This window comes from Maniola jurtina, chromosome 19 (genome assembly GCF_905333055.1).
Source record: "Maniola jurtina chromosome 19, ilManJurt1.1, whole genome shotgun sequence".
Lineage (NCBI taxonomy): Eukaryota > Metazoa > Arthropoda > Insecta > Lepidoptera > Nymphalidae > Maniola > Maniola jurtina.
In genome coordinates this window covers 2,203,850-2,227,163 of record NC_060047.1, presented here as the reverse complement: position 1 = coordinate 2,227,163, position 23,314 = coordinate 2,203,850, and the positions used below count along the sequence as shown (strand labels likewise).

General features: G+C 36.5%; 1 long non-coding RNA gene across 1 annotated transcript in view; it reads right to left on the bottom strand.

Annotated features, from left to right (window-relative positions):
- Positions 1 to 16,180: 16,180 nt before the first annotated feature.
- The window catches only part of LOC123874752, a 29,506-nt gene continuing 22,372 nt past the window's right edge, over positions 16,181 to 23,314 (bottom strand). Inside the window, exon 3 of the long non-coding RNA XR_006798002.1 lies at positions 16,181 to 16,311. This is a non-coding gene — a long non-coding RNA (uncharacterized LOC123874752). The remainder of the gene's footprint in view (positions 16,312 to 23,314) is intronic.

The window sequence follows — 23,314 nt, the reverse complement described above, 5'->3', positions numbered from 1 at the left end:
TGTTATAAATTTTTAATTTACACTTGTCGCTATATTTTTGAGGTTTCCGTGGTAAAACGAAAACTCTGAATAGTTTCATAATAACACTTGGTTTCTACCCAAGCGGAGATGAGGGCAAATATGTTCAGTCGATCAATCAGATTTTTAAAAGCTGATTTGTCGTAAATTTTTCATGTCATCTCATAAGAATCTGATTGGTAAACTGAATTCATATTGTCTCCTGCTCTGCATAGGTGGAAACCGAGCCTAACTATCAATTCGTTTCTATAGGATTCCGTACCTCAAAAGGAAAATCGAAACTCTTACTGACTTTGTCTGTCTATCTGTCTATCAATCTGTTTGTCTGTCGTGTCTGTTAAGAAAACATGTATGACCTAGAATCATGAAACTTGGCAGATAGGTAGGTATTACAGCACAAGTAAAGGAAAAATCCGAAAACCGTGAATTTGTGGTTAAGTACATCACAGAAAATAAATCTTGACCAAATAATTAGTAGTATTTTCTATTTTCAAAGTAAGATAACTATAGATACCAAGTGGAGTATCATTAAACATATGAAAGGGTTGTACCTGTACATTCTAAAGCGAATTTTTATTTATTTTTATGCATAATAGTTTTATTTTTGTTCAGATAAACTTTTACTTAGTATACTTTTGAAGACTTTTGAATCGTCAAATGCATTTTACTTGTTTAAAATGCCTTTCCTACCAAAAAGAACCAGGAAGGAACTCGGTCTATAATATTCCTATAAAACCTTAGTTCATGTTCTGAACAGCATTTTCATACTTAAAAGCTTACATTTAATTAGTTAATTTTAATTACTTCCCTGCACTGATACGCATTATTTCTGTTTGTTTAGGTCAAACCAATTTATGCATGGGACGCGTAGGGTATGGGAAATAAACAGTTTCAAAATTAATTTATTTAACGACTGGCAAGGCTTTAACGGTTGATTTAGGATGCTTATAATATGGGGTTGGGAAGGGAATAAAGTTAAATAAATAAAAAAAACATTTTGATTTGGTTGGAAAAATAACATATGCTTCGCAAAAATCCAGTCTATAGGGCATAGGTAGAAACATATTTTGTGTTTTATATATTATGAGGATTAAAGTTTCAAGTAAATTTTTAGGGTTCCGTACCTCAAAAAGAAAAACGGAACCCTTATAGGATCACTTCGTTGTTAATTTCTTTAGCAGCTTTCCCATAAAATGCAAGCAAGCAAGTATGCCTGGCCGTATAACATGTTGTTTGAACGTTTAAGCGCTCGCAAACAAAACAGAAAGTATAACCCGTGTTAATTTATTTCTAGCAAACAACCAGCTTTCGTGGTGTTTTTGTTGACCCCAATTTTCACTTACGCTGAAGAGATTTAAGCACTGAAATGGTAGAGCGCCTATCACACCAATATTATTATAAAGGCGAAAGTTTGTGTGTATGTGTGTGTGTATGTTTGTTACTGTTTTGCACCCAAAAACTATCGAACGGATTTGGCTGAAATTTGGAATGAATAGATTATATTCCGGATTAACACATAAGCTATTTTTTGTCCCGGAAAATCAAAGAGTTCCTACGGGATTATGAAAAATCTAAATCCACGCGGACGAAGTCGCGGGAGTCAACTAGTCAAATATAAAAATTATTCAAAGCAATTTTTTTTAATAGGTATCCATGCTAATATTATAATGTGAAAGTGTATTTTTAACCCACGACCCAAAAAGAGGGGTGTTGTAAGTTTGCCGTGTGTATCTGTGTATCTGTCGTGGCATCGTAGCTCCTAAACCAATGAACCGATTTTAATTTAGTTTTTCATGTTTGAAAGGTGGCTTGATTGAGAGTGTTCTTAGCTATAATCCAAGAAAATCGGTGCAGCCGTTTGAAAGATATCAGCTCTTTTCTATTTCTTGTAACCTTCACTTGTCGGGGGTGTTATAAATTTTTAATTTACACTTGTTGTCAATGTGAAAATGATCATCAAGGGGCTACACGACTTACGGCCTTTGCTGTCTTTAGCATACAACTACAGTTAGAGACACTAAACCTGCATGTCTAAGAGAAATTTTAGAACACCAGTAAAACAGGCAAAGGATTTCTATTCAAACGTCGTACATACTCTAGCTCGAATGGCAGAGCATAATCGTAACTGTTCTTTTATTGCGCTATTTACATTATGTGGGGCGACTGACCGAGCACCAGTGCTCACTCTGGATAGGGGATGAGATGACTAGCATTTGAAGCATGGATTAATTTTTAAACATATGAAACCTATTTAGGTATATAGCTATGAACTCAACCCACTATCTATCCCCTGATTGTATAATAAAGGTGAATCAGACGCTCATAATACTTAGAAGCGAATACCTATTGCTATCCCATTTCAACTAACAATGAGAGCGAGAGGTCTAGAATCTGAAATTTAATATTCTTTTGATATTATGATTTATATTATATCATGCAAAAAAGAAGTAAATAGCATACACTAAAATAAATAGCATACAATATATTGTGTCTAAAGTGGAAACCTAAAACATAGGCACTTTTTTCAAATTTGTAGAGCGCTATCTCTTCTACTTTCATGCGTTTTTATTTCCTGTCTTACTCATCACTGAGCATGAATTATAATTATACGCCATGTAATATGAAAGTAACATGTCTAAATTGGTTTAACAAAATAATAATGACAAAAACTTTAAACAAGGTCGCAACCGGCAAAACCACTATTATTGTTGGCAATATAGTTTTTACGGTCATTAGCTTACTTGTTCTGTTTTTGCGTCCCTCTGAATGAAAATATCCCGAAGAACCAAGAAACGGTGGGAAATTTTGAGGACGTACTTGATAAACTCTTATTATTTTTTAATTGTAGCGGTTGCCACATTCGCAAGAAGATGTCGTTTCTAAACTCAATCAATCAACAACGCTCGAAACACGAACCCCAGCCTGATAACTCACTACCTACGCCTAGATGGCAGCACGGGTAGCTTAATTGGAATACAAGGAGAAACACGCAACTTTCAATCGCATGGACAGAGCGTTTACCAAATTGCTCTATATATAGAAGTTTCAACGCATAACCGTCGGCCCAGCTGGCGCTACCGAGCACAACACCGCTCGGTTGGGAAATTTCCCTATTAGTACGGTCGAGCACACAGCCACAGCTACCGTACATAATTATTTTTTTTTCACATTTCATTCAAACACAAACAATAACATCCGCTCCTTAAATACCCATAGCGTTATACGGCATAAAAAATTACGTATGTTAATTTCCAGTACGCAAGCTACGTCTTTACCAAATTTCATATAAATCCGTTGAACGGATGGGCCTTATAGAATCTCATGGGAACTATTTAATTTTCTGGGATAAAAAAGTAGCCTATGTCCTTCCCCGGGATGTTAAGCTAACTCTGTATGTAGATATCAAATTTCATTAAAATTGGTTCAAATGTTGGGCCGTGAAAAGCGAGCAGATAGACAGACAGACACCCTTTCGTATTTATAATATTAGTATGGATAAGCTTTTTAAAAATCTCAACAACACCTCTCTGACAACTCTTCCATTTTCCGGGATAAAAGTAGTCTATGTCACTCTCCATGTCTTTAATTATACCCATGCAAAAAGTTCGTTGGAGTTCGGTCCGCGATTGCTCTGTTGCCATGTAATTGAAGAACAAACCATTAAACTAAAAACAAACACACTTTTGTATTTATAAAGGGGAACTGATATACACAATTTCATTTTACGGTACAGATGATCAGGGTCTTCTATTAACCTATAATAATAATTATAAGAGAACCTAAATGAATTCACAAAGATCCACCACAGACAATCTGACAAGTATTAGGTTTCCATATTCTTATCATATTATAACAGTCATAATATTACTATAACTTTCAGTTTTCAACAAGGACTTCCAGGTTAGCTCACTTGCATCTTAAACTGCATCATCACTTACCACCACATGAGATTGCAGTCCAGGCCTAACTTAAATCTGAATAAAAAATAAAAAACTCTTTCAAAATCTGCCAGCTCTTGGACTATATCCCGACATCTGGATACAAAACAAGGATGCTGACTGGGCCGCCCATTTATCTTTCTTTACCCTAATTATGTGATGAAAATTTATCGTAGTCACTGCGACCTAAAAGTCAAAAGAGGACAAAATGTTCGAAGCTATTTATGACCTCGGCAAAGTAGTTTAAACTATGCTTAGTAGTTACGCCACTCTGCTTTGTAACTTTCATCAATTAATTAGATAAAATACCTTATGCATTTAAAATACCTATTGGGATTGTTTGCGTGCTATCCTAACTATCATAGTAGTAATATTATAAAGGTGATAGTTTGTGTATGTGTGTATGTGTGTGTGTGTATGTTTGTTACTCCTTCACGCAAAAACTTCTAGACGGATTTGGCTGAAATTTGGAATGGAGATAAATAATATCCTGGATTAGCACATAAGCTGCTTTTTATTCCGGAAAATCAAAGAGTTCCCACGGGAATTCGAAAAACCTAAATCCACGCGGGCGAAGTCGCGGGCATCGGCTAGTAAAATATAAAAGTGTGTGTGTGTGTGCTCACCCACTAACTAATTGGTAGGGACAGCGTATCGTCCACCGTGGCAGGATGTTGAGATATTTATTGACTCTATCACCCAATCACTGACTCTATTCTCAAGCTATGAAAATATAATACTCTTGGGAGATTTTAACATCAATCTACTAAACCCGTTAGATAGCAAAACTAAACTTTTTAATGATTTTTTAAATTACATAAACCTTAACCAAGTTGTCACAGAGCCAACTCATTTTACCGACCACAGTGAGACCTTGATAGATTTAGTCTGCACAGATGCCTCAACCCGGGATGTAGAGGTGAGTCATGTAAAAGAATTAGGTAACCATGCCATTATAACACTCTTATTAAACCTAAAGAAGGCTAAAATCGCTCCTCGATGGATCTCCATTAGACCACTAAAGGATATTATTGCCGAAGACTTTAGTGAAGATTTAAATAGAGTTCCATGGAAAACTATTAACCGGTTGGATAATATTGAAGATATGGTGTCAGTATTTCACAATTATATTTTAACTTTATTTGACATGCATGCTCCCACAAAAAAGATACAGTTAAAGGAACAATCATGCCCCTGGATAACTCACACTATTAAGAAAATGATTATGTTGCGCAATCAAAGTCATTCTCGATATAAAGCATCAAAAAAGGAGACACATAAAGAGTACTATAAGAATTTTAAAAAGATTGTTTGGGAAGCAATAGAAGCTGAAAAAAGTGCTTATTTTAAATTTTATATAAATCAATGTATTAATAAACCTATGTTGTTATGGAAGAACCTAAAAAAAAATGTAGGGATAAATAAAAAACAGGAGTATGAAATACCAACGAACTTATGTGACCCGGAGAAAGTAAATAATCATTTTTTGAACATACCATATAGTGAGAGACCCACACTGTCTAACCTTACATACTATGAATTCAACAGGTTTGGGCCGAATACTTTTAACCTAAAAACGGTAACTGAAGCAGAAGTTATAAAAACCATAAAAGGATTAAAATCGAACGCACAAGGCATTGATGAAATCTCGTTACAAATATTGCATTGGACACTTCCACAGAGTTTAAGTACTTTAACAGCTATTATAAATAAATCCATCACAAGCAGCACATTCCCAAATGCATGGAAAACTGCAATAGTTAAACCTCTTCCAAAAGTAAATATTCCAACCAGTATGAAAGATCTTAGGCCTATCAGTATTTTGCCATGCATATCTAAGATCTTAGAAAAACTTGTATGTGCCCAAATGACATCTTTTGTAGAGGAAAACAACATTTTACCAGCTCACCAATCAGGATTTCGGAAATGCCACAGTACAGCGACCGCAATGATGGATGTAATTGATAACATCCTGACAGCGCAAGATCAGGGCATGGGAACTATGCTGGTGCTGCTTGATTTCTCTCGAGCATTTGATTCGCTCGATACCACTCTATTATTGTCAAAGCTGTCTTATTATGGATTTGGAACGTCAACCTTAAAGTGGTTAAATAGCTTCCTCAGTGATCGGGCCCAATCGGTGCATATAGACCAAAGTGATGGTAGTCAATTGATTTCATCAACGTCCCCAGTTCTACGAGGAGTGCCTCAAGGATCTGCACTCAGTCCGTTGCTTTTTGCTGTATATACAGCAGACATAGTTAACTGTTTCTCCAACTGCAAATACCATCTCTATGCTGACGACGTACAACTATATTTCTCATTCAAACCACAAGACGCAGCAGACGCAGAAATCAAAATTAATGAAGATTTAAAAAGAGTATCCATCTGGTCAGATAAAAACTCTTTATTATTGAACCTTCTAAAGTCTAAGTGCATGATACTAGGAACTAATAAGATGACGAAAACGATCGAATCTCTCAATCTACAAGTTAAAATAGGAAATATTAGTGTAGAAAGAGTAACTGAGGCAAGAAACTTGGGAGTAATCTTTGACTCAAACCTACACTTTGAATCACATATCTTGAATATAGTCAAAAATTGCTTCTACAGATTAAAAGTACTTTATAAGATAAGACCTTACTTAAGTGTAGAAGTTAGAATTCGGATATGTGATTCACTAATCTTGTCCAAGTTAAACTACGCAGACACAGCATACGGGCCTTGTCTGCTTGGAAGAACCAAGAAGTTAGTACAGAGAGTCCAAAATGCATGCGCTCGATTCTGCTTTTCCATTGCTCCTCGTTCTCATATCAGTCCCTATCTCAACAAAGCAAACCTATTAAATATGTCAGCTAGAAGAAATCTGCACTTGGCTACTTTGTTGTTTGGGGTTATTTCCACTGGTAAACCAGAATATCTTTTCACGAAGATTAAGTGGGCAAGGCAGCACAGTAGGTATGCGCCAAGAAATTCGGCGTGTCAAATAGCCGTGCCAAGGCACAGGACCGCCGCATTTCGAGGGAGTTTCAGGCTTGCTTTCTCCAGGATCTGGAACATTATCCCACCGCCAGTGCAGAACCTCAAGTCAGTATTTGCTTTCAAGTCTAAGCTTAAAAAGATACTATTAGAAAAGCAAAAGAGCTTGGAAGCACTTACTTGAGTTTACTTTTTTATCATCAATCCGGTATTCTGGAAAGTAGCCTGAAAAATAGCTCAGGGAGTTTCTTAGACTTTGGATCTACAAATTAGTTGGAGATAGAGATTATAAAGAAGTAAATTTTACGGCTATCTGCGGACTTAGTCAATTTTGCATAGGGAGGTCAATCGCACAGGTCAAACAGAATAATATCTAGACTGATCCGGGACGTCGAGCTGATTTTTTTCAGGGGTTGCCTGAAAAACAGCGCTGAGGTAGTGTATACACGTACACTACTACAGCATTATGCTGAGGCGATTCCCTTTTTGGGACAGTTTGGCGCCACAGACACGCATTCTGTTTTTTACTATTATTTAGATTTTATAATTGTTTATTTTTAGATTTAATATAAGTAGATATAAGATTCATTGAAATTCCATGCAATTCGGCTCAGAGGATCACCGTGCCTTTGCAGTACAAGTTTATTATTTATTAGAACTACGAAATAGCGGTGGTCGTCTCGGCCGAAATGCATGGAAAGCTCAGTAAGTTATGTTTTAGATAAATATTTAGGTTTTTAAGTTTAATTTATTAGTTTTTATGTTTTATCTGTTTTCATTCTATTTACTGTGTTTGCGCCTAACTTTATAGTCCCGAATAAAAGTATATTTATTTATTTAATTTTAACGAAAGTGGGCACAAAGACAATTTGCATCCCACAGATTTATTTAAAAGCCTCCTTTTTCTACAACCGCACCGCACGCCACCGCAAGCAATTTCACCCTCACCACCTGGGTGCCTGGTGCACTTCGACCGCCCGTTGTACCAGTTCCTTTTTTCCACTCTCCCTTCTGGGGTGTTGCCATTACATTACCATGGGATTATTCAAGGGGCGGACCAACCAATTCCTGAATGTCCGGCAACGCATCGGTGGTTCCTTTGGTACCTACTGCAAATGTTTATGGGCAGTGGTAATCACCTAACATCAGGTGCTCGTTTTCTCGCAATTTTATTCATAAAGAAACCTGAATCCACGCGAACGAAGTCGCGAGCATCTATAAGTGCATTCCAAGAAAAAAAACGTAATGAAAAATAGAGGACTTGGACGTTATTCATCATCATCATCATCATCATCATCAGACTGTGGATGTCCACTGCTGGACATAGGCCTTCCCTAAAGAGCGCCACCACACCCGGTCCTCAGCCTTCCTCATCCAGCCACTTCCCGCCAGCCGCTTAATATCATCGGTCCATCGTGCTGGAGGGCGTCCCACACTACGTTTGCTTAAACGCGGTCTCCACTCAAGGACTTTCCGGCTCCAACGGCCATCGCCTCTACGACAAGCATGGCCTGCCCACTGCCACTTCAGCTTGCTAATAGTTTGGGCTATGTCAGTGACCTTGGTTCTCCTGCGGATCTCCTCATTTCGGATCTTATCCTTCAAGGAAACTCCTAACATAGCCCTCTCCATAGCTCGCTATTGGACGTTATTATTATTAATATATAAAAATAATTTCTTTAGAATAAATACCTACCTTCATTCATTTTAATAACGTTTAATCCCTGTTTTTCTAAGATCTAGTGGGAGGCTTCGGCCGTGGCTAGTCACCACCCTACTGGCAAAGCCGTGCCACCAAGCGATTTAGCGTTTCGGTACGATACTGTGTAGAAACCAAAGGAGTATGGGTTTAATGAAAACTGCCATGCCCCTTCCAGGTTATCCCGCATCCATTCTTAGTCCGCATCATCACTTACCACCAGGTGAGATTGCAGGGCTTGCTGTATTTGGATAAAAAAGTACCGCCCCACGAACTTTCAGCTAAGATCGAGATGTTGCACGATATTTTCTATCGTATCTTCGTGTAACAGTATAGAGTAGCTTCTCAAGCATTTTCTCAAGATTTCCCACAGCCTCTCGGAATATTATATCGAGTATTTGATAACGCATCATGCTGTATAGTACCTAGTTGGCATCTTGTCAAGCAAAGCGATGTGTGACAAATCTCGGCCCAACGTATGTTTGCTATTGCAACTATATTATATCGTACTCTACATAGTACATATTGTAGGGTTTCCATATTTCCAGATATCCTTGATTTGGTTCTATTTTTAACCCCCGACCCAAAAAGAGGGGTGTTATAAGTTTGACGTGTGTATCTGTGTATTTGCGTATCTGTCTGTTGCACTGTAGCTCCTAAACTAATGAACCGATTTTAATTTAGTTTTTTTTTGTTTGAAAGGTAGCTTGATCGAGAGTGTTTTTAGCTATAATCCAAAAAAAAATCGGTTAAGTTGTATGAAAATTATCAGCTCTTTTCTAGTAACCTTCACTTGTCAGGATATTATAAATTTTTAATTTACACTTGTCGCAATTATTATGAGTCGATGATGCTTTATTATATGTTTTATAAATTATTGACCCTTAAAAACCCTGAATCTAAGCATAGTCAAAGCGGGCGTCATCTATCCACACTAATATTATATTATTATAAATGCGAACAGTCACAATCTGTCTGTCTGTTAGCAATTTTGACGAAATTTGGCATAATGTGCCATAGGGTTCATCCCGGAGGACATAAGTCACTTTTTTGATTATATTTCATTTATTAAAAACAATAAATGTTTATTATACGTCTAAATAAAAATATTTTCTTTCTATTTATTGCTACGAGTAGGCGAGTCATCAAAAAAAGTTTTGTAGGTAGGACATGGTATTTTATTCTCGGGTAAAATGGTCACCCTAGGTCACCCTTGCTGTATGTAGACACTTGACATGACAAGCCAGAATAATAATAATGGGCAGTGTCTGATACTTGAACCGTGATGACCCAGTGGCGTCCAAGTGGTGTACAAATTGGATACACACTTCGTGTTCTTCATGATGTACAAGATTGTCTTCCGCTGCAACTCTGCATCATATTAATCACTAGAGGATGCCCGCGACTTCGTCCGCGTAGATTTAGGTTTTTAAAGATCCCGTGGGAACTGCTTGCTTTTCCGGGATAAAAAGTTGCCTATGTCAATTACAGAGACGCAAGCTACTTCGGCAAAAAATTCATACAAATCGGTTAAACGGATGGGTTTTTTGGGAATCCCGTGGGAGTTCTTTGATTTTCCGAGATAAAAAGTAGTTTATGTCCGTCCCCGGGATATAAGCTAACCCTGTACCAAATTTCGTCAGAATCGGTTAAACTGTTGGGCCATGAAAAAGTAGCAGACATACAGACAGATAGACTGACAGACACACTTTCACGGCAAGCTTCGTCGGTGGTTAGTATAACTTTTGCCCGATTAAAAGTTTATGGATCCTTTGAACAGATTCAGGGTTCCTTGAAGAGACTACTAAGTATTGCCGAAACATATAAAAGGCACTTTACTAGACGCCGCCGTTTTGAAACCCGCTGGCGCAAATAATATTAGCATAGTTATAGAAGGCTGAGATGAGACCTCTATAAAGGTTCCTTTGGGACCGCGTCGGCTCTTAAGCCCGCTTTCTCAATAATGACTATCGATGATTTTGTGCCCCCAAACTCGAGACTGGGCTACTTTAATATTATGGGATAATTTTCGTTGTACAAATTGAGACTAAAAATACGTTCGTATGGGGTGTAGCCAAAATGCTAGCAAAAACGTTATTGTTATTAATTAATTATTAATTGTTAAATACTATTATTATATTATTATATTTGCCTAATCTCGTAGTTTTAGTGATTTAGTATTTTTCAAACCCGCTTTGTATAGCGTACTAAACTCGGGTCAATGCCCTACCTACGAGGCGGCATTGACTTCAAGTTACCTATTTACGTAACGTTTGTTGACCTCAGCGTCAAGTTAGATGTTTTATTTGCAATATATTGTAAGTTTTTAAAAATACAGGTTTAAAAAAAAAAACAGATTTTTTTATGGTATCTTTTCAGTAAACATCAGTACTATCACCTGTCTTCGTTTTTGCTAGCGTTCTACACCCTGTAGTTAGGAAGGAAGAATCCATAAGCTTCGTTCCGATACCTAACCCTAGTTTAAGTTAGTTTAAGTTTTAGAAAACGCACACAGCTACGAAAAGTTAATTGCCAAGGATTGAACCCCGAACCCACGAATCAGAAGCCGAAGTCTTAACCACTATGCTATCACCACTTTTCGTTGCTAAATTGCTTTGCAAATTATTTCAATATTACAAAATCCATAATGCAGAAACGCCTAATCAGTCAACTCGAAGTTATTAAAACCCAAAATGGATATTTACGCTGAAGGTGAAATATTTACTTAAGAAATCAAAGCAGGGGTCTTTCAGGGGGTACATGGAGAAATATTTCCAGGTAAGGTCGTTGATGGTATATGAAACCCAAGATTAAACTCTTGCTTGAGTATCTGAAAATTAAGTGTAATATTATATTATATTCATTCATTCATCTATATACGTCGTCTATGCTATTTAAAACTTAGTTAATATTGATTATTCTTATTGATTTACACTTTACGGAACTAAGAATTATTAAAAAAAAATAGAATATTTAAAAAAAATAGCATACGTAGCACTGGTTTTCGGGCCCGTTTAGACCACAGAATAAAACTTACCCCGTTGATTTAAAATGGTTTTAAAATCCATACTAATATGATAAATGCGAAAGTGTGTCTATCTGTATGTCTATCTGTCTGTCTGTCTGTCTGCTACGTTTTCACGGCCTAACTACTGAACCGATTTTAATAAAATTTAGTACAGACTTGGGATACATCACGGGGAAGGACATAGTGTACTTTTTATCCCGGAAAATTGAAGAGTTCCTATGGGATTTTAAAAAAACGAAATCCACGCGGGTGAAGCCGCGGGCATCCTCTAGTGAGAGTTACAAATTGCAAGTTTTCGGAATCCATTACGTGCCTATCCTTGGGTTTTTAATATCAACGCGATGGGTGGGAATATTTTTGATTAATAACCTTCCCCGTCGCATTACGAGTGATGAAATAAAGGATTGGGCGGCGTGATATTCAATTTCATGTTTTGATTCAGGAAATGCTCCGGAATGAAATGCTACGCAATAGAAAGCTTTGTGTTTTGCGTTAAGTTAAATTGTGTTTTTACATGAATTATTCCGATGTATTTCAGTGGATCTAACAATGAAAAATTTAATCACAATGCGTTGACGGCATATGGTTGACGGTAATAATTAATTAATTGGTATGAATAACAAGTGTAAATTAAAAATTTATAACACCCCCGACGATCCAAAGTATTTGAGTTTTCCAAAACATCATTTTCAAATAAATAATTATGTATTTAGGCAACGTCCATCTTGACAGCTTGACATTTGTCAATTGACATAATATTATGAACCTAACGGTTATCTAACCTTCTTTTCTACAAGAAAACTAGAAAAGAGCTCATAACTCTTAAACGGCTGAACCAATTTTTTTAGATTATAGCTAAGAACATTCTCGATCAAGCCACCTTTCAAACAAAAAAAACTAAATTAAAATCGGTTTATTCGTTTAGGCGCTACGATGCCACAGACAGATACACAGATACACACGTCAAACTTATAACACCCCTCTTTTTGGGTCGGTGGTTAAAAAACCGGTAAGTGCTAGTTTTATTTTAGGAATTTTAGTTTATTTTAGGAATAATAAATAAATAGGAACTAAATCAAACGTAGGTACCTGTCAAATTTAGGTAGGTAGGTACCTAAACTGTGGTCAACTTGATTCCAAAGTCACAAGAACAAAGGTAATGAGGTAAAGTTTATTTAACTCCGAAAACGGGATTAAAACAATTAAGTGTTATTTATACAAACAGTTTAATGAGGTCTTGAATACAAAGTAGCTGCTGACCTCAGGAGATTTGAATAACGCTTGTTGTTGTAGCAAGCTGTTTTAGACTACCAACTTCAAATTCTTGTTTTCTTGAATTAAAGTTAAAACAATTTTGCTCGACTACGGGTTTTTAGGGTTTGAAACCTCTGTCCGTCTATCCATCGTCTGTCTATATTATGACATTGACATGGACATTTTAAAGAAAAACTGAGTTACATAATATAGAAACCTATTACAGCTACACAGAGGTATATTTAAATTTTAAAATTTAAAAAAAGATTCAGAGCACTTTTAAGGTTATTGAAAAAAAATCCGACCGTCTAAGGTTTGTGACGTCTGTATTCCTTTATCTTTTTTAGTTATGTGCAAAAAATATTCTAGAATTATCGCCAAAAAATAGGAATTTTGAAAAGCTAATGGTCTAAAAAAGAATACTAAAAAGTTAAAAACTAACTAGAAAGTTCGATGCTACCTAGAGCATTCTTTTTACTAACATTAGTTTGTGAAAATTTCTACCTCCACCTATATTTTTTTGCTCTTAACGGCTTTTTAGTTAAAGGAAATCTGTATTTGACCAGCGTAGTGAACTGTATCTTAAAATTCTGTTGTCAGTACATGGATTAAGATATTGGTGAAAAATTTTTTTTAAAAGAAAATGTCGTTTTTTCCCTTTCTCAGTCATAAAACATAGTTTTGAAGATCTCATCCTCATAGATTTGAAGATGTTTACCATGTATCGGGACTTGAGAGTAACAAATGCAATAGCTCTCAAGTAAACACGCACTCGGCGTTATTGCCCCGCTCTCCCCTTCCATCGGATAAACATCGCCCGTAGGAAATGATGAGAGTGGTCCACGCGGGGTAGGCGCGGGCAATGTCACCCGGATGACACTGAGACGTATATTCCAAGGCGACGAGTGGATTTAGTTGAGAAGTGGGTATTGCTACTTTTAAATCATTTTCATTCAGTGAAATTATATTATTTTTCTTCACAGGTGATTTTTCACGGTAAATGTTTTTCTATTTTCGCACTTATAAATCACCGTTTGCTTTCATTAATTTCACTATGCATTACGATCAAAACAACTAGCGCTGATAATTTCGTAGGTGCTTTTTCACGGTAAGTGATTTTCGCACTTAATTCACTTTCCGTAAAATGATTATTTGTTATATTGATTCAATTCAAATAAATATTTTTCCCTTAATATACCGCGAGCGTTCTCACTCGCCCGCTTTTTAGCGTCTTAGCTCTAGTCAATGGCATACAAGATTTTGCTTCTTGATTTTTCACAGACTACTTTAAGTTAGGTAGCAACACGGTAGTATTCTTACATAATATGAAAAGAATTTCATATGATTTGTCAAATAGGCCATCTCTAGCCTATTTCATTTATCGGGCCTTAGTAATGCTTAAGGAATTTTATTCTTTTGCTATTATTGCAAGTATTGTGGTGTAAGGTTATTTTTAAAAATTGATTTGAGTTGTCAAAAATAATATAAAATTATTAATTTATCTAATGCAGGTAGTTTGATAAAATCGATATTTGGCTCATTCGATGTCATACAATCTGTTGCTAGGCGGCCAACAAGATTGAACTTGCATAAATACGGGTGTTTCGAAGGTTTTAGTTTAGTCTCCTCCTGAGATTCGGAGCGATATCGCATATTTTCGGTATTTGGATTGTGAACTGAATAATTAGATGTTGTGATAGCAATCACGCTCTAATTAAATTATTTATTTTGGCATTAGTTTGTTTAGATTAAAACTCTCGGATAACCTCTACACATTTAACTTGTGTTTTTTGTGTTGGTTATGGGAGGACATTCCAATAATTCGATAAAAATATTTAAATAATACCTGCTTTTCTGAGTGACGCCAATAATTCAGAAGTGGGACGTGTCTCACGTTGCCTTCATTTCGCTTTGGTATCTTTTTCAAAACAACCCACATTTGATAATTTTTTTTTTAATGAGTTCGGTGTTTTTGGTGATTTGGTGATTAAAATTTTAAGTTTTTTTTAAAGAATTTAGTCTTTTGTGAAGTGGAAAGTAATTTGCAATAAGTGGTTCAGATTCTGTATACATCGAATGAGAAGTTAGTCGTTTGGATTTATTGTTGACTTGATATTAAAACTGAGAGTTCGGCAGTTCAAGGGTAGGTTTTAATGATTTGACGGAGGGCAGGATAGCCCATGATTTGGATTTGACTTAGGGCAAGGAAGCCCGCGACTGACATGACAAGATTGATTAGAAACACGAGGACGTGTTAAATTCAGGACGGCCGAACTGTAAGGTTATTTTTAAAAATTGATTTGAGTTGTCAAAAATAATATAAAATTATTAATTTATCTAATGCAGGTAGTTTGATAAAATCGATATTTGGCTCATTCGATGTCATACAATCTGTTGCTAGGCGGCCAACAAGATTGAACTTGCATAAATACGGGTGTTTCGAAGGTTTTAGTTTAGTCTCCTCCTGAGATTCGGAGCGATATCGCATATTTTCGGTATTTGGATTGTGAACTGAATAATTAGATGTTGTGATAGCAATCACGCTCTAATTAAATTATTTATTTTGGCATTAGTTTGTTTAGATTAAAACTCTCGGATAACCTCTACACATTTAACTTGTGTTTTTTGTGTTGGTTATGGGAGGACATTCCAACAATTCGATAAAAATATTTAAATAATACCTGCTTTTCTGAGTGACGCCAATAGTGGGTATTGTCATCTATTGGTTAGATTTTGTGTTAGGTTTGAGGAATACCTCCTACCCGACTTATCTCTGTGAGTGAAGAATCAAGTTTTGTGGGATTTTCATGTAAATGACAGTTTCATCATCATCAGAAGCTCAACCCATCGCTTGCCCACTACTGAACACGGGCTACCTAGAGAGGCACCCATAAAATCAAAATGAAAATATTTTTTACTAGAGGATGCCCGCGACTTCGTCCGCGAGGATTTAGGTTTTTAAGGATCCCGTAGGAACTGTTCGATTTTCCGGGATAAAAAGTTGCCTATGTCAATTCAAGGGACGCAAGCTAAGTACCTCGGTACCAAACATACATTACTATCATAGGATAAGCGGATGGGTCTTTAGGAATCCCGTGGGAACTCTTTGATTTTCCGGGATAAAAAGTAGCCTATGTCTATCACCGGGATATAAGCTAACCCTGTACTAAACGTCAAAATCGGTTATACTCTTGGGCCGTGCAAAAAGGTAGCAGACAGACAGACAGACACACTTTCTCATTTATAATATTAGTATGGATTTGTAAGATGATATAGTGGTGATAATTAATTACGTAAACTTAAAACTAAAGCTACGAGGTTTCCAAAGGGTCTGAGCAGAGCCCACAAGAAACTCAGTCGGGTATTCTTTTTATTATCATCATTCAACAAAATTCCTTAACTTATTAGAAAATATCAAGGCTGTTAAACAACCTATTCCCAAGCTTTCTTATCATTAAAATAATCCTTTACATTGTTATTGTAATAAAAAGCATATAACTCCGAAAAATTAAAGGTGTAAGCCCGGGGTTGAACCTTCGGCTCTCCGAATAGGAGTTTATAGTCTTAACAGCTTTCAAACCTTATTTTTATAAAGGATTTTAATGTAAACTGGTTGTTAGTAGAAGATATTGCTTTTAAGTCTGAAGATAAGTGATTCTTAGACAGTAAATATATTAAATAAATCTTTACTTAATTCCACACCTCTTCAAATATATTTAACATCTGTAACGTCTACGACTCTTAAATCCCAGACACAAAGTAAATATAAATAAATACTATTTTAAATGTATTTTAATATCAAAGCGAAGGCACAGAATAAATAAAAGCAAAATAAAAGTAAGAACTAGAAAGGTCAAGCAGCTTAAAAGATAAAATAAATAGAAAAAGCTACTTTAGTCAAAGTGCTGAAAAATCCTGCAGAATACATTTTAATCCGTATGAAATTAGCAAAATTTTTAAGTATAGAAAAAGAAAAATATTTATATATTTATAGCATATTTCTTATTCATTTTGATCCCAGAAAATGTTTGATATAATCTACATACATTAATCCATACAATATGATTGGTTTGATATAATCTACCTACATACATTTTCTATGCAATTTTGATAGACTTACAGTACATTTACAGTTACAGTGCAGTTGCGTAAGCGGTGATAGCCCAGTAGTTGAGACGTTGGCCTCCTATCGGGGGATCAGGGGTTCGATTCTGATCACACACCTTTAACTTTTTGCTTGCTTTGAATGAAAACATCGTGAGGAAACCTGCATGCCTGAGAGTTCTCTACAATGTTTTCTAAGGACTGAAGTCTGCCAATCCGCATTTTGTTAGCGTGGTGGACTTTGGCAAAATCCTTCTCCTTCCAAGACAAAACCCGTGCTCAGTAGTTAGCTGGCGATGGATGGATGATGACCACCCACCAAAGTCGTTACTACAAGTTACTGCAGTACCACCTACTTGTTACAAGTTTAATCTACTTTGATGCGCTTTACTTAAAATCTAACTCCTCCTTTATAATTGTTCCACAGAAGACGTTTTAACAAAGGATCTTCAATTATGCTCTATTGCACTGTGAAACAAAGCAACATGCAGTGTCGTGACGCAGTTTAGCAATCCATACAGTTGGGCAACGACTGTATTGATGCAAGTGCGATCGGTGTATACTGCATACCACGCAATAACTTGAAGTTTAGATAAATATTTTGTGGCATGCGGTAATTTAAATGTCCTCTCACTTTAGACTACAATTAATACTTAAGAACGTTTAGATACAATAGTACGCCTTGTGTCAAAATAATATTACCAACCCATCATATCGATCTAACTTTGTTAGAGGTTAGAGCGTATTATGCACTATTCTAAGTAGCATCGTAGTGGTGTAAACTGGCGCTTAAAAACACTCCACTGTGTGATTTTTAAACCATAACTTTAATTTTTAATTTTCATTTTAGCACACTCTATACAGAATCGTGGAAAAAAGTCTTAGCTACGCGACAGCAACATTTGTCTTGTTTGCCTGTCGAGTCTCACGAGTTGCAGTCGCGTATTTTAAATACCACATTGATCGAATGTGTAAAAACAATACGGCTTGCCCCACTGTATGATGACCAAATTGTTATGTTAGTCAAGTTCTAAATATTATAAGTACAAAGATTCCTCATAAAAGCCCTGTAATAGTTAAATGTTGCTCAACGCGTGTATTAACTGGTGAAATAATTAATTATTGTATGTAAATAATTATTTATCGGCATCATGATGACAGTAGTAGGTCGGAACTCTACTGTATGGTTGCTATACTGCGATGTTAAGCCACAAGTTTCGAACGTTGTACAAAGATGCCTCATATTAGCCAAGACTAGCTAGAATTCAACGGGCGCGGTCTAATAAGTGATGAAACAGTTCGCCGCTCGCTACAAATTCAACTTGCTCACAGCAATCGTGGTGTACTATAGTGAAAGACGAATTGAATTTCGCTAACTTAGATTTAACTTAGAAACCGTGATAGCCTAGTTACTAAGATGTCAGACTCCTATTAGAGTATCTAGTGTTTTTTCCGAACGAGCATACATAGGTACTTTACTGGTGTAGAAGTACTTAAGTACTTTATTGGTGTAGAAAACATTGTGAGGAGACCTGTGTGCCTGAGATTTCTTCATATTATAGTACGCGACATGTTGAAATGGCAATTGGGAAGGTAACTCCCCGCACACCCCCACAGCCTCCGCGCTAACCCGATGCGGGCGAGCGCAGGTAGGCGGGGTGTTCCCCCGTCATACCCCAATTGCCATCTCAACCTGCATATACAAGTCACCGATATCAGCTAGTCTTAGCCGTCACATCCTCGAAGAAGAACCCAACGGGCGTCGCGCGAGAGAGGCACCGGCGTTCTTCAAAGTCCCCGGAGTTTTTCAACCGAAGTTGTGTTAGTGGGTAGAAATCCCACATAACCCGAGCGACCTCTTCTCTCTTTGGGCTGGTTTCCGCACTTAAACGTTTCCCGAGCGGGTATCTTAGGAAGATATTATCCCGCTCGAAAAAAAGGCTATCACAGGAAAGTACCTATAACAATAAAACAGTAAAATAGTCCACCAAGGACATGAAATAAAGCACCATGCAACAGAAGGTGCAACGTAAATTGAAGCTATAAAATTGTTCGAGTGCACCCCGCTCATATTTTACGTGCTTCTTATGATTGTGCGAAATGAAATATACTAAGAGGTTGCCATTATTTCCTTAATGTTACACCAGAGTTATAGATGTACCTACATACTTACGTACAGTGCATACATACTGAGAACGCACTCGCCATATTGGCTTACTAGCTGATACCCGCGACTTCGTTCGCGTGGATGTAGGTTTTTTAAAATTCCCGTGGGAACTCCTTGATTTTCCGGGATAAAAAGTAGCCTATGTGCTAATCCAGGGTATAATCTATATCCATTCTAAATTTCAGCCCAATCCGTCCAGTAGTTTTTGCGTGAAGGAGTAACAAACACACACACACACACACACATACAAACTTTCTCCTTTATCATATTAGTGTGATGTGTCAACTGTCATGTCAAAAGTGCGATTTTCTCTCCGTCACTCGCTCCATACAAACGTAGTTCGTGTCTCATTGGAATAATAACCAATCATACTCAATGGAATTTTGTAGAAATGTTCCGGGAAGTTATATGGCATGTGGTTTTCCAGATTTCCGTTAAAATATTCGGTTTCAAAGTTGCGCGGTCTTAAAAATTCACCTACAAATCTTTGAGCCCCTGTAATTTTAAAACTACATATTTTTAAAAAAATCTAATCAAAATTTCATTGACTTTGGTTGCTTAATATTGAAATGAAATTGGGACTACGATTGTATGGAGTAAGTGACGGAGAGAGCCCTGTTAATTTAATTTAATTTCATTTCATTTATTTAAATCGTTTCACTACAACTAGGAATAGAATACCGACGCAAACAGGCTGATTGATTGAAATATATTATCAAATCCATTTCCAGTATCAAGATCGTTTTTTACCGTCTTTTTTTTAAAATTACTATACCTACTATAAAAAATAAAGCAAAATTCTAAAACAATTTAGATAGTCTAATGACTCTCAGTGAAGCTTGATACTTGTCCTATGTTAACAGTTGTCGGATCAGATGGGGCGATAGAGCACGGCCGCGCGATACAACCCTGATTAATTGTGTGTACTGTGCCTAATTTTGATTACACTTTATGACTGCTTAAGGCTGCTTTCTCACAATAGATTTACGAAGGTACCAATATAAGACCCACAAAAACATTCGTGAATAAAAAATTTGAACTTCTAATTATCATCATCATCATTAACCAACACTAGCACGTCTCCTTTCAGCAAAGGTTGCCTGGTAGAGATTGCTCCAAGCAATAAGGCCGCCTTTGCACACAATTGTTTATTCTGTTTTGTGATCCTTTACATGCTTTTTTTTGTATGCAATATTTTGTGTGTTCTATCTATCTATCTATCTAACCACCGAAGGCTCCACCATTGAACACGGGTCTCCTCTCAGAATGAAAATGTTTTAAGCCATAGTCTGCTACGCTGGTCCAGTGCGGATTAGCAAACTTTACACACCTTTGAGAATATTATGGAGATTGGACAGCTTTTAAACATGCAGGTTTCCTCACGATGGTTTCCTTACATATTCACAGGTTTATATAAAAATCTTTACATGAAAGTGCGTTATTAAAATGCGATAAACCTACTTTGTCGTATTAGTTTACAAATTGCGAAAAACCAAATTAAATTTGAATTTCGCGGGCAGACCCTTAGCCTTAAGCTATACGAATTTGCTCTTCATTTAGCAATGATATTCCGGGATAAAAAGTAACCTGTGTCATTTTCTGGGTCTCTAACTTACACAAACCCACATTAATAATTTCGTTGGTCCGTTGCTCCGTTGTGACGTGATTGAAGGACAAACCATCAAACAAACACACTTTCGCATCACACTTCACACTAATATTATAAAGGTGAAAGTTTGTGTGTATGTTTGTATGTTTGTTACTCCTTCACGCAAAAACTACTGGACGGATTGGGCTGAAATTTAGAATGGTAACAGATTTTACTCTGGATAAGCACATAGGCAACTTTTTATCCCAGTCACACTAATATTATAAAGGCGAAAGTTTGTGTGTATGTGTGTATGTTTGTTACTCCTTCACGCAAAAACTACTGGATGGATTGGGCTGAAATTTAGAATAGTGATAGATTATACCCTGGATTAGCACATAGGCTACTTTTTATCCCGGAAAATGAAAGAAGTCCCACGGGATTTTTAAAAAACCTACATCCACGCAAACAAAGTCGGGGGCATCAGCTAGTTTATAATATGGGTAGTGATGTGTCCCTACTTATTCTATAATGTACTGAAAAAAATTGAATTTGTGCTCTTGAATAAATTTTCAAACACAAAATCGTTTGTTAACAAGCAAGTTACAAATAAATTATGTTACTAGCAAATCAAACGGTTAAGCTAACGAATTTGCTTTCCATTTAGCAATGAGACGATGGCAGGTTCGATGGCGATAAATGAATTAGTTCGAATTTAAACTTGAAAAGATTTTGCATAAACGTTTATAAAAGAGAAAAGAGATGTTCTTTGACTTTACATAAATATATAGGGGTTAGCAATTCGTCATAGTTACTCCTGTTATAGGTAGGTAAAATATACTAATCGGTAAGGTAGGTATCACTCTATGACTTGTATAATATTATTATTCTTTTTTTTGTAACTTTTTAAATATTTAAAACACCTAATTTTGTTAGCTTATTCTTTTATTATACATAGTCAAATGTTTTTTTTTGCATTTTGTCTTTATTTTACTATGTTAAAATAATTGTACCTACTTACTTTTTTCAGTTAGTAAAATACTTTTTTACTTTTTTTTACTATCCAACACAATATTTTTATTTTTTAATTAAAAATGTATTTTTGCATCCCGCTGGCATCCTGATACATAAATAACAAGTGTAAATTAAAAATTCATAACACCCCCGACAAGTGAAGGTTACAGTAACTAGAAAAGAGCTGTTGACAACTTTCAAACGGCTGAACCGATTTTCTTGGATTATAGCTAAGAACACTCTCGATCAAGCCACCTTTCAAATAGAAAAAAACTAAATTAAAATCGGTTTATTAGTTTAGGAGCTACGATGCCACAGACAGATACACAAACACACAGATACACACGTCAAACTTATAACACCCCTCTTTTTGTGTCGGGGGTTAAAAATCAACAGAAAAGAGGAATTGCTAAATATGTAATTTGACATTAGATTAATTCAAAAATGGCAGTCTCACACTGCACTCGACGCTGCATTCAGCCAATTTAGGCACACGGCAAACAAACAGGGAGACAGAAGGAGTTTTTAGTCGGTAAGAGTCCGGCTCTACGCTTTGGGTGTCCATGAGAATTTCCCCCTTCTGTATAATAAAAATAGGCAATATAGTCAATTATAACGTCACGACCACAAAAAGCAATTCACTGCAATACCCAGCAATATCTGAAAATTTGAGCAATGAGACAGCCAACGAGCAAGCGAATTTCCAACACAATTTCATGTTAGACATCGTGCATCGATAAAATACATAAATCTTTATTAACACTAAAATGCCGCCCCGATCAAGTCGAGCTTTTATGTCCAGATATGTATCGGACGTACATAACTAACGACCGCTACGGAAATCTTTCAAACTATTACCACTCCAAAGGGCCAGCGCACACCGAGTGCGGCGAGCGGAGTCGAGTCACAGCGCGGGACGTGTCGGAAAGTAGAAGCATGCCTCTGTGAGTCATGGCTGCTATGGGAAGCTTTCAGACTATTTCCACTTCAAAGGACCAGCGCATACCAAGCGTGGCGAGTGGAGTCTAGATGCTTTTCTGTAAGCTGCTTGCTACGCTTGTGACCGTTCGAGCGCACTTATTTGTATTATAACAATTATCTGAAAGAAAGAAGAAAAAAAAGCGTTTCTTTAGAACCACAGATATAGAAGCTATCATGACTAACCCAGCTTACTACTGAGTGCGAGTCTCCTCTCAGAATGAAAAGGGTTTAGCTAATAGTCCACCACGCTAGCCAAGTGAGGATTGAGAACATTATGAAAAACTCTCAAGCGTGCGGGTTTCTTCATAATGTTTTCTTTCACCGATAAAGCAAGTGATATTTAATTGCTAAAAACGCACATAAATCCGAAAAGTTAAAGTTGCGTGTCCAGAACCGCACTACCAATTTTCCAAATAGGAGGCGGATATCGGACGAATGCAGAAAAATAGAAGCACAGCGTACAATTTCGACTATATGTCAAAAGTAAATAAGTTTAGTTTACGTTTATAAAAAATAATAGCTGTGCCTCACTGCCACTCCACAC